At 36.6% G+C, this 12,470-nt stretch overlaps 1 long non-coding RNA gene across 5 annotated transcripts in view; it reads right to left on the bottom strand.

Moving 5' to 3' along the window:
- Positions 1–12,470, bottom strand: part of LOC129348553 (uncharacterized) — a 159,469-nt gene that overhangs the window by 146,025 nt on the left and 974 nt on the right. The window contains exons 2-4 of one of the 5 annotated variants that reach the window (XR_008601142.1): positions 12,315–12,415; positions 11,447–11,587; positions 6,270–9,404 (exon numbers count right to left, since the gene is read on the bottom strand). This is a non-coding gene — a long non-coding RNA (uncharacterized LOC129348553). The remainder of the gene's footprint in view (positions 1–6,269; positions 9,405–11,446; positions 11,588–12,314; positions 12,416–12,470) is intronic. The other 4 variants (XR_008601141.1, XR_008601143.1, XR_008601139.1 and 1 more) reach the window with 4 other exon arrangements.

Genomic DNA, 12,470 nt, shown 5'->3' with positions numbered 1-12,470 from the left:
GATTTACGGTAATAAATACATTTAAAAATGGCGCTACTTTGGCTCTGAACCTTAATCTACCTGTGGTTGCTCTGTCTTCTGGAGTGATTTGATTGGTTATATGTCACGAATAAAACCTTTAACTTAACATCTGTAAACAAAACAAAAACGTATCAACAAAGTTTCCTGTTAGAGTTTGTGTTCTTCTAAGTTTAACTCAAGATTTAAATACTTTCATTTACTGCAAATGAATATCGACTCCAAATGTCTCACTAATAATCATTATCAGCCTTAAAAAACCCACAAAACACCCCTCTATACTCGACCACACTTAGTACAGTCCGGTTCCCCCTTCTATAAATCTGCTTGGAATCATCCAGTTCCTGTTTGTCAAAGTGGCCTTCTACCTGGACAGGTTTTGTTGGAGCTCATGCAACAAACATTTTGGGTAACTGCACTTTAATATGGATGGATGACACTGAATTAGAGTCTGTTTTAATGAGACTGAGTTAAGATATGTAGCTCTGTCATTAAATAGGAAATTATTTCTCTGAATTCACAGAGGAAAGTCTGAAATGTTTGCTAGGTTAGCATCCCACATGTTCTTTGGCTCAGCTAAAGCTAACTCTCTCCAACTTCTGGATCTCTTGAGTTGCTTGTTGTTAAAATATCTTGCTAGAGGTGCTGAAGCTCAGAAAGTCTGAGATGTTTGTTCAAAATAAGCTCATTCTCACATCTGAACTGTCCTCTTTTGTTAGAACTTTCCCTAAACTTAAGAGTTAATGACAGAGCAGCACATCCAGACTCCGTCTCATTTATGTAGCGATTAAACTTCAGTGTCATTCATTGATGTTAAAGTGCAGTTTTTCAAATGTTTGTTGCACGTACTCCCGACCAAACCAGTCCAGGTGGAAGACGATGTGAAGAGACAGCTCCAGAGGATGAATATCACACATTTACGTTGGAAATAAATGTCCTTTAGTTTGACATTGTCATGCAAAAGTTGGATTTCCCTTTAATGATGTTCAAATCTTTGAGTGTTTTGTTGATGTTCGTTTCTAAATGTTTTCTGACACTCGGCCCCAAAGATTAAAACCTTTTACGGCTCACAAGCTGCAACAATTCACACATTATCAACTATCTTTCTGACTAAACTAAGATAAAAAGTGAAAAACTGCCTGATTCCTGCATCATGAATGTAAATCTTTCTGGTTTTTATGACAGTAAACTGAATATATTTGGGTTTGACATTTTATAAACCAAAACAAGAAATTAATTACTGGAGAAAACAATCAACAGATTAATGGACAAAGAAAATTTGTTTTCCAACATATATGGCTGAATTACTCCAACATTACAAGATACATACGATTTGAATTCAATTTTATTTATATAATGCCAATTACAGGTCAAATTGTCTCAAGACACTTTATTTTTATATTTTTTGTCATATTTAAAATATGACAAAGTAAGAAATTTAAACCTCTTGACTAATCCAATTTATTACTTGGTTTTTAAGAGACTAATCGACAACTAAAATAACTTTCTCCACTAAAACTAATAAACATGAGGTCAAATAGAAGGAACAGTTTTAAATACTGCAGTCCCACAATGACAAGAATAAAGTTTGTCAACAAAAACTAAATCTGCTGGTGGATTCCATTAAAGTCTTAATAAATGATAATAAAGTGTGATACTAAAGGTTTGTGGTGCTAAAAATGTCAAAGTAAAGATATCAAGTTGAACATGTGGATGGAGGTTGATAAAAGTTGACCTCCCTTCATTTCTCTGGAGCCGACTCCATGGATTTTATGGATGGTGGTTAAAGACCTGCTCTTCTAGTCGTCTTCCTTCTAGTGGCTGTAAAAAGTCAGTCCATCCTGACCGACTTCAACACCTCTTCATGACAGCTTGTTCTGCCTCTGACCTGGTGGAAACTCCAGAAACTCGGGAAAACCCATGGAGACTCGAAGAACTCGTGGAGACTCGAAGAACTCGTCGGGCGGGGGAAGGTGTGGTGGGTAGTGGGGGAGTAGAGGGGGGAGGCCGCCACCCACCTCCCCGCCTATTCTCCGCCCTGACTCCACCCAGACTCCGCCTTGGCTACGCCCATGTGGTCACTTCATGAACTACGATGTCAAAGGGACGACGAATTTATTTCTTTTCATCTGATCTGTAGCTCAGTGAGTTAAGAATTTGCCTATGGAGCTGCAGGTCGCTGGTTCAAGACCAGACCCTTCTTAAGTTTTTATCAAAATCCTGACAAAGACAAAGAAAGAAAATTGCCAGTGGTGGGTCTTGAACCTGCGACCTTCCAGTTGGTAGTCTGTCTTCTTATCCCCTGAGCTATACGCTCAGATACTAATTCTTCTTTTTTTTGCGCATTTGTCATCTACTTTTTGTCGTTTTTCGAGTTTTTTTTTAACTCGAGTCTCGACTCGACCGTTTTTCTCAGGAGGTTGGACTTCACCCTTTGTGCTGGAGGGTGGAACCCTCAGTTCCAAGACTTTCCAAGCCTCCACACCTCCCGAGTCCTCAGGACCTGAGCTTTCACACAGTCTGAGGGCTGAAATTTTCTAAGTTCCTGAGTACTTCTCTGTTAGTTTGAACCTTCAGACAGTCTGAGGGCTGAAATTTTCTCAGTCCCACAGTAGTTCTCTGTTAGATTGAACTTCTAGACAGTCCAAGGACTGATATCTTCTAAGTTCCTGAGTAGTTCTCTGTTAGTTTGAACCTTTCCACAGTCTGAGGACTGAAATCTTAAAAGTTCTTGAGTAGTTCTCTGTTAGTTTGAACCTTCAGACAGTCTGAGGACTGAAATTTTAAAAGTTTCTCAGTACTTCTCTGTTAGTTTGAACTTTCTGGTTAACAGAAGCCTTAAAACTTGTGACCATGAGTCTTGATTTCACATTTAGACCATCCATCTGAGTTCTTCTCAGACCTTCACCTGTGGGTTTTTTAGAAATCCTCAACAAACTTTGATTCTCTTCACTGAACAGTAAAGTTTGTGGAGATCAGAAGGTAACATTAGTTTGATCAATGCCTTCAACTACTAGTAGACTTTATCTGGAAAGCAGTTTTCTGAAATGAGTTCTTAGTAAATCTGTCCACAATCAAACCAAGAACATAAAAAGAGGAAATGTTTGAAGAAACAACTTGATGTTTTCATTTCAGACTAGAAAACGCTTGAAGACCTTTATCTGTTTTTGCTCTTTTTGATTGTTTTATTGTCTCTTCTGTTTAATTTCATCTTCTAAAGTCTAACTGGTGTCTTTTCGAATGTTTTCTTTAGTTTGATTCGTCTTAAACATTTAGTTTTGCTCTTTTCTCACCTTTTATTCTTTTCTAATGTCTGATTTGATTTCCAAATGTTATATCAGCTTGTTTGAGTTTTTTTTCCTTTCCCAATATTTAATGTTTCGATTAAATCTTTAAGGTTTTTCTTTTTAAATGTTTTACCACCTTTTAATGTTTAATTTTCTTTTTAAATGCTTCATTGTATTTTCTGTTTAATTCCTATTTGAAGTTTTATTGTCTTAAAGATGTCATTTTCTAATGAAACATTATATTTTTCTAATTAAATGTTTTGTCTTTTTAAAGGTTTAATAATCTAAATGTTTTGCATTTTTTAAAATGTTTAATATTCTTCTTGTTTAATTGTATTTTTTAAATGTTTAATTGTGGAAAATATTTTATCTGTAATTTTTAATATTTGTATTTTAAAAATTTTGTTTAATTTCATAATGACATGTATTGTATCTTGTTGAATGATCTAATTCAATATTTTGTTTGTTTAATGTAGTTAAACATTAAATACAATTAAATTACATTAAACAGACAAAATATTGAATTAGATCATTCAACAAGATACAATACATGTCATTATGAAATTAAACAAAATTTTTAAAATACAAATATTAAAAATTACAGATAAAATATTTTCCACAATTAAACATTTAAAAAATACAATTAAACAAGAATATTAAACATTTTAAAAAATGCAAAACATTTAATTAGATTATTAAACCTTTAAAAAGACAAAACATTTAATTAAAAAATGTAATGTTTCATTAGAAAATTACATCTTAAATTTCTTAAATCTTTTTAATAAAACTTTTTAAAGGTTTTATTGTATTATTTTTTTCCTTTGATTTAATTGCTTTTTGTTATGTAGTTTATTTCTTTAATCTTCTTTTTCTGTCAAGATTTTAACCCCAACCTTAAAAATGAAATAAACCCTTAAATCACAATGAAAATGCTGCTGTTGTCACAATCATGAGTTAATCAATTATTCAGTTAATCAATTCAACTTTATTTGTTTAGCACTTTTCACACAGATGACAAAATTAAACAAGCAAAGAGAAAAAACTATGCTAAAACTATGATTAAAACTCAAAAACATTTATTAAAAAAAAAAAAAGATTTAACATGGTAATAAAATCTGTTGTGTCCAGGGGATGGAGGGAGTTTATTGAAGTCTTCTTGGGCTCACATGGGAAATCATTTAAAATATAAACTTGATATTCAGTCTAAGGAAACTGCAGAGCGACAGAAGAACCAACAATATCTCCTGTTTTCTCCTTTAATTAGTCGACTCTTGTTGTGCTTTCAGACCAAAGAACTACAGACTCTTCACAACCTGCTCAAACTCTTGGTACAGGACCTCACCACACAGGTCAAGAAGGTTTCCATCTCATTTCTACTCTGAAGCTCACCTTCTCCTGCTCAAACTACTGACAAATGTTTCTGCTGCTCTAAAGTCTGCTCTCCAGAACTTCCTAAAAACTCTCAAAGTCTCTTCTGCTGCAGGTTGCTTTGTAGAACTGTTGCAGAAAACCTCACGAGACCACATGGAGGGGCCTCAAGATAGTCGTCCAAATGAAACCGTACAAAAACCAAACTAGCACAACCCAAACGCTAAAGTCTCCTGCAGCCTACCAGAGAACCTCTGAGAACAGAGAATCAGGACAGGAACTCTTACCTTCTGGACAACCAACGTTGGTTCTCAAACAAGAATACAGAATGTGTCTGACCAAAAACCTCTGAAGACTCACTACAGCCAAGATAAAGACACAACTCAGCTGCACCAAATCCACTAATCACTGCACACATTAGCACCATGTGCTAACTGTGGCTAAAGAACCACCTTTACCAAGACAACTATCCAGTACAAAGCCCTAAAACACACCAAGAAACACATTAAAGACGATTTTACTGCTGGAAGCTGCAAGCCAACACCTAAAGAACAGACTAAAGCAACGGAGCCAAACCCAGTTCTGTGGTGAAGAGAAACAGAGGAAATGTTTGTCTGCAGCCACATAAAGCAGGAAGACACTGAGCTGCTCAGGTGTTCCTGATAACACCAAGCAGCCACCTGGACAGCCAATAGGAACGCAGCTTACTGGAAGTCCAGAGGGCGGGGTTATTCAAGTAAATTTAGTTTAAAGTTGAGGCAGAAAGTTAACAAAGAAAGTTGAAAACCACCTTCTGATACCTGAAATCTCAGAGTTTTCACACAAAGAACACCTGAACATGTCAAACTGGCTTCATAGTAGAACCATCATTGTAAAAACGTCATAGTATGGTGTGTTGCTCAAAAAACATTACGATCCGGCTGTCTAGAGTCGCCAAGGAGCAACACAAAAACAGGACAAACGCTGGTTTCCAGGGGGTTAGGCAGCTATTTATGTGAAAGAGTAAGTTTACAACAACACATGTGAGAAGAAAAATCACAGTCTGTCTTTAGTTCAGCTGAAAATATTAGTTTTTGTCTTTTTTATTGACCAAACTTTTCAGGAAGTAGATGAAGAATAATTAAAGCTCTCATGTAGAAGTCCAACTTATTTTGGATCCTTGTGGAGAGTTTAATCTTAGAGTTTGTACAGCTGTTGAGTTTTTAGAGTCACGTGGATTGTTTTTACATTTAATAACCGAGTCCTGAAATAAAATTACAGATGTGGATTTCTGTCATTTAGTCTGAACTAAACAAATAACAGCAGCATAAATCTCAAACGTCATTATGAGGAGTCTGGATTGAGGTTTCTCACTTGATAATGATCAAAACATGAAATTTAGGTTGGTTTAAAGGAATATTCCACCTTAAATCTTTGAATGTTGACCTAAAAGGTTGGTTTCAGGAAGTATTCCACCTACAAGGTCCTCAAACATCGACCTTAAAGGAACATTCCACCAAAAATCCTTGTACATGCACCTAAAATGTTAGTTTAACAGAGTATTCCATCCAAAATCCTCAAAGAGACCTGAGGGGCTGGTTAAAAGGAATATTCCACCTAAAACCCCAAATATAGACCCGAAAGGGTGGTTTAGAAAAAATCCTTCAGTGTAGACCAAAAAAGTTAGTATGGAGGAATATTCCACCTGAAATGTAGACCTGAGAAGTTGGTTCGGAAGAATATACCATCCTAAACATCCTTAAATGTAGACTAAAAGACGGTTTGGAAGAAAATTCCACCTAAAATCCTCCAATGTAGACCTAAAAGGTGAGTTTAATGGTATATTCCACCTAAAATTCACTACTGTAGACCTTCGAGGTTGGTCTGAATGTATATTCCACCCAACATTCTTGAACATAAACTTAAAAAGTTCGTTCAAAGGAATATTCCACCTAAAATCCTTCAATGTAGACCAAAAAATCTTGGTGTAAACTAGTATTCCACCTTAAATGTAGACCTAAAGGATGGTTTGGAATAATATTCTACTCTAAAATCTTCCAATGTAGACCTAAAAGGTTTATCTGATGGTATATTCTACCCAACATCCTGGAACATTTACCTAAAAGGTTGGTTTAATGGTATATTCCCAGAAGAACCCTTGAACATCGGGCTTAATGGTATATTCCACCCAAAATACTTGTACATATACCAAGAAGTCAGTGTAAAGGAAATGTAGACCTAAAAGGATTGTTTAAAGGAATACTTAAACAATTATTTTCATTATTTAATAATCTGTTATCAGTCAGAACCCTGGCAAACTTATTTTCTTCAGCTTTTTAGTGGAAGTCACAAATAAAGGAGCTCTTGGTTTTTCCCAGCGTTAGTGAGTCCAAAGCTGCTGTTTCAACACAGACACGTTCACATGCATCCACAAACCTCTCAGCACTCAAACACCCACAGACAGGAGGCCGGCTGAGCCGAGGCTCGGCAGCGTCCTCAGACCCACGAGTCGGGGAGTCGCTGAACTTGTTGGTCCAGTTTGAAGGCCTCCGTGTGGTCCAGTAGAAGTCCACGTAGTCGGTGTTGGCTTTGAACTGCAGCGACTGGCCGCCATCAGGTGGACCGGCTCGTCCTCGTAGGACTCCTCCTGTAGCCTTGAGGGAACCACAGGAACATTCAGTAGCTGTTGGAGTTCTTCCTGTCAGGCTCGTGGTAGAACGGCTCTGAAGAATCTTGTACTTGTCTTATCTGGAACAATCTAACAGCCTAAACTGTTAACAGCAGCATAAAGAAGCAAACACACAGGCATAGATTAGGACTCAAACTAGATTTATTTTAGAAAACAAATCAGCTTAGAGGCATTTGTTCACACATGTGGCTGAATAGGAGGCCGTCCAATCAGATTGGAGGTCTTCACTCTGTAGGTTGTTTGTTTGGTGACACTCTTGGACCTCCATCAGCTGACGTGGATGTTTGATGGTCTTCTTCTCTAGTGCCAGATGATTCATCCATGAATTCAGCAGCTCCAGACTGAAATGAAGCTCATGCTGCCGTTATTGAATTCCTGTTCCAGATCAAATGTTCAGAGCTCACCTTGAATGCAGCCGTCTGCTGTCTGATAGTTTTTCTCATTGTAGTCTTCAATAAAGTCTTTTTCCTCATGTCAGGATGTGGTGAGACTCTTTCTCAGTCTCTGCAGACGTCCCTCATTGTGCATCTCCAGAGAAGAAACAGAAAAACTGATCACTGCTTCAGCATCACAAACGCTCTCCAGCATTGAGAGTGTTTTAGGAATTAATTCATTGTGTTGTGAACTTTGAAGGAGCAGAAACTTTACAGCTGCCAAAGATATGAGCTTCAATTCTGGATGTTTTAGGAAATGAAGTTCATCAAATGAACACTTGAATATTGCTGATAACTCTCATTAAATTACTGAAGAAATCCAACATAAAAACCTGTAAACTCTCAGGCAGCTTTTGTTAAAGTTTGTCTATAATTCTATCATCATGTTCTGGAACCAGGACTCTGCAGAAGTTCCTTCAAACAGATACTTGTGTGTTTCTATTTAAGGCCTCAGGTTTGAACATACAGCAGAGGATTAGAAAGGAGTGATTTTAATATTTAAATCAGTCCAGTAAATGTTTGGTGTGAAAATTATTAAAATTTTGATTTAGATAGATTTGTGTCAAATAATATTGTAGAGTCTCACTTAAATATATCCAAATGAGTTCAGTGTATTTACATTTTATAGAATATTTGATTTCTTAATCTCAATACTGTAGGGTCTGAGCCTAAATATTATAATAATGATGTCAATTTAAATAATATTTTAGTGCAGAGTCATAAACTTTAATCAGCTAAACTTACATAATAAATATCACTGTACAATCTTGACCTGAACATTCATATTATTGAGGTAAATTTCCATAAATCATGATATTCTAGAGACTTAACTGGAATATTTCTAACATTAATCTTTTTGTATTGTGCTGATAAACAACAATAACCCAACTTTCAGATAATATTTGTTGTCTGTGATTGTGAGACTAAATTCCTCCACATTCTGGAACTGGACTGAATTTCCCAAAATGGAAACATGGACAGAATTTAACACTCATGTATCCATGGCAACGCTAACATTTCTGCTTCTTACCAAAGTTCACAACACAAGTAAAGATTTTAATGTAAAACTTAAGGGATAACTGCTCACCATAAGTATTCTGATCAATACTTCATGATCAATATCAGGACAGATGTTACAACTCCAGCTGTTGCATTAGACTGCAGTTATTCACAGAGAAATTAAAACATCACATTCCTCATAAAAACTAGATGGGACTTTTATTAAATAAAGTGTTGGTGAATAAACAGTGTAAAAAGTGCAAAGCAGCTCCATTAAATCAGGAGATGTGAGACTTCCACAGCATGGATCACCATCTGCTGTGTTGATTCATAGCTGAATGTCAGAATGAACTGAGATAGAAAAGCTGCTGATGCAGATGGAAGGATTTACTTCTAAGTTCTAATTCAAGTTTCAGTTGGAGCACATTGCATTCACAAAGAAAAACAGCGAAACCTTCATAGCAACATTTAATAAACCTAAAGCTTCCCTGTTGGCACATTGATGGAGTTTGTTACTGAGCATCTGAACCTTAAATCCAGTGAGACGACCATCTTCAGTCGAGGCCAGTCAGAGAACTTCAAGACCTTCCATCAGCTGGACCAGATGTGGCATCATCTCCCTCTGAACATCTGGATGACAGGAGAAAAGACAGAAATCAAACACAGATCAGAGAAATACAATTTATTCACTTTCATAATTTCATAAAAGTAGCATGAACTTTATTAAAACTTGACATCAGTAATGAAAGTAAATGTTTTTATCTCGTGTTGAAGCTAAATTTAAAGTCAATTTTAATGACAGTTTATCCTGAGAGGAGTGAGAATGGAGCTTTTCTTTCCTTTTTAGAATATTCCCTCAAAATATTCTGTTTATTATTGGCTTTAGAAGCATTTTTCTTTACTTATTTATTTTTAGATACCTCAGACTGATACACTTTGCTGGTTTGCAGATAATTTCATGTACAATGACAATAAAGATCTTCTATTATAACATATTTTGCTAAAACAAGAACTGCAAACCTTCTCAACCATCTCTCAGGCTGCAAAATTCCAACTGCGACCAAGAATTATCTGATGTAGTTATTATTATAATCTTTACTGAATCAGTCCTGGAATTAATAAAAATCAGTATATGGATATGATTTTCTCTGATGGGACCACTATGGAAGCTGTCAATTAACAACAATTAACTATCCTTTGAAGGGAAACATTAGGTCTTCTTCAGGTGGATTAAAAAAATGCTCTCCCTTTAAAAAAAAAACTGCATACAATAAAGTAAATCTCTTCTGCACTGCACACATACTACACTTTTGTGTAACTCTGGATGTCAGAGTAAAGGCAGACAGATCCACCGATCAACCACAACATTCTGACCACTGACAGCTGAAGAGAACAACATCCATCATCTTGTTCTAATGCAGTGTTTCTCAAATAGTGAGGCGCGCCCCCCTGGGGGGGCGCAGAGGCATGTCAGGGGGGGCGCGGGCGACTGGGAGGAAAAGGTCCTTCAACGCGGAACTAATTAGCTGAACTATTGTTTTAACGTCGGCCTGTTTTTCGCGGCGTACAACAATACTGAAATTGTGCTGACCCCATAGACTGTATATGCCATAGATATAAAAAAATATATATATTAATAATAATAATGATCTTCTATATATATATCTATGGTATATGCACTGGCTGTTCAGACTCCGAAGTACAGACTCCTGAGAACGGGAGAACGCATCGTTAATGTGCAGTCGGAACACCAGCGTACTCGATCACGTCACATACTCGGCTCATCATCTCCTCCGATTATTTTTTACCAGCAATGTCAAACATACGGCCTGTGGGCCAAAACCGGCTCACCAGACAAAATACTAGATTGTTCAGTTCCAGATACCTGTGACTGAATGTTTTGTGTTTTTGTAGATAAACTGTTATCTGGCAGTTACAATGCATGTGTAAATGATGAACTGAGGCATAATAGGCTACTGTTGAAATTGAACTTGTTTTCCTTAAGAAATTTCAGATTCATAATATTTTGTAAAAAGATAGTTCATTAAATGTGAACATTTTCAGAATGTACTTTTTTTAAACTAAAACAAAGGGGAAAAGTTGGAGTTTTGGTTATTTATAGGTTATTATGCTGTGATTTTACTCTCGGGGCCCACTGGAGATCAGATTGGGTTTATGTGGTCCCTGGACTAAAATGAGTTTAACACCCCTGATCTTTACTGTGAAAAACAACAAAATGGAATTAGATAAAATAACACAGCCCTGCATATTCATGTTTTTTATATATATATATATATATATATATATATATATATATATATATATATATATATATATATATATATATATACATATATATATATATATATATATATATATATATATATATATATACGCACGAAGTTATTGGGGGGGCACGAAAGTTTTTTGTCCTCTGAAGGGGGGCCCGACAGAAAAAATTTGAGAATCGCTGTTCTAATGCAACGTTCTGCTAGGAAATCTTGATGTTCTTGTGGATGTTTGACATGTACCACCACCTAAACACTGCAGGACAAACAACCCCCTAGTCTCCATGGCAACAGCAGTCCTTGATGCCAGCTGCCTCCCTCAGCAGGACAAACTAAAACTGCTCAGGAGTGGTCCGAGGAACACGACAGAGCTAAGCTGTTCACCTGGGTTCCACACTCCCCACATCCAGATCTGATGGAGCATCTGTGGGATGGTCCAGGATCAGCCTGGTCTAGGTAGGACCCACCCTGCAACCCACAGGACCCACAGAATCCACAGGACACCCCAGAGGTTCTGATGAACCACTGGGTCAGAGGAGTTTTAGCAGCATAAAGGGACAAACACAGTATTAGTCAGGTGGTCAGAATGTTATACTGTTATATTGTCATGCTGATTATATGATCAGTAAATGTTACCATCAATTATAACGTCCACATTGATCAGGAAAAAAACAAACTATCAGTTCATTCAGAAACTGTGGGGTTAAACCTAAAAACACAGACCTCAACAGCAGTTTGTTTCAAAGCAGAACACCAGCTGGTTTTCACTAAAGAAGCTTTCAAAGCAACAATTAAATGACAGTTTTGTTCTCATTAAGTTCAGAGTCAGCCAAAATAATGTACACACATCAGGAAAAGAAAAACTTTTATAAATATTTCATTTGTATAAGTACTTCTATACATATAGATGCCTCTTTCTAAGTTTGATCAAATCACGATAACTCTGTGTCCTGTTGTACGATGTTTTCCCAACAGATGGCGCTACCCTCATGAATGGAGCATCAACAAGTGACGTCTACAACACAACAGAAATGTCTGGAAACCAGTGGCCACCACTTTGAGCACCTCTTGTAATTGTAGAGGCCAAAGATAACTTTTATTAATCTCGTGATGTCTGAATAAATTTGGTATTGAAATATTCATGCAAGTTTTTCTTTTCCTGATGTGTGTAAACATTATTTTGGCTGACTCTGTATAATGGGTTTCTGACAGGTCACCAGGCAACATCTTTTTATAATAATGACAAACATACCTGCATTCTACAGGAGTGATTTTCCTCATGTGCAGGTAAAGATGTGTGAGGAGCTTAGAGATGACAGGAGCAGGAGTCATCCTCACTAATTCAGCTTCCACCTAGAAACAGAAAGACCACAAACAAACACACTGATATACTCTCAAACGTTCAACC

The sequence above is a fragment of the Amphiprion ocellaris genome, chromosome 3, assembly GCF_022539595.1.
Source record: "Amphiprion ocellaris isolate individual 3 ecotype Okinawa chromosome 3, ASM2253959v1, whole genome shotgun sequence".
NCBI classification, from domain to species: Eukaryota; Metazoa; Chordata; class Actinopteri; family Pomacentridae; genus Amphiprion; species Amphiprion ocellaris.
This window is presented reverse-complemented; position numbering and strand designations above follow the sequence as displayed.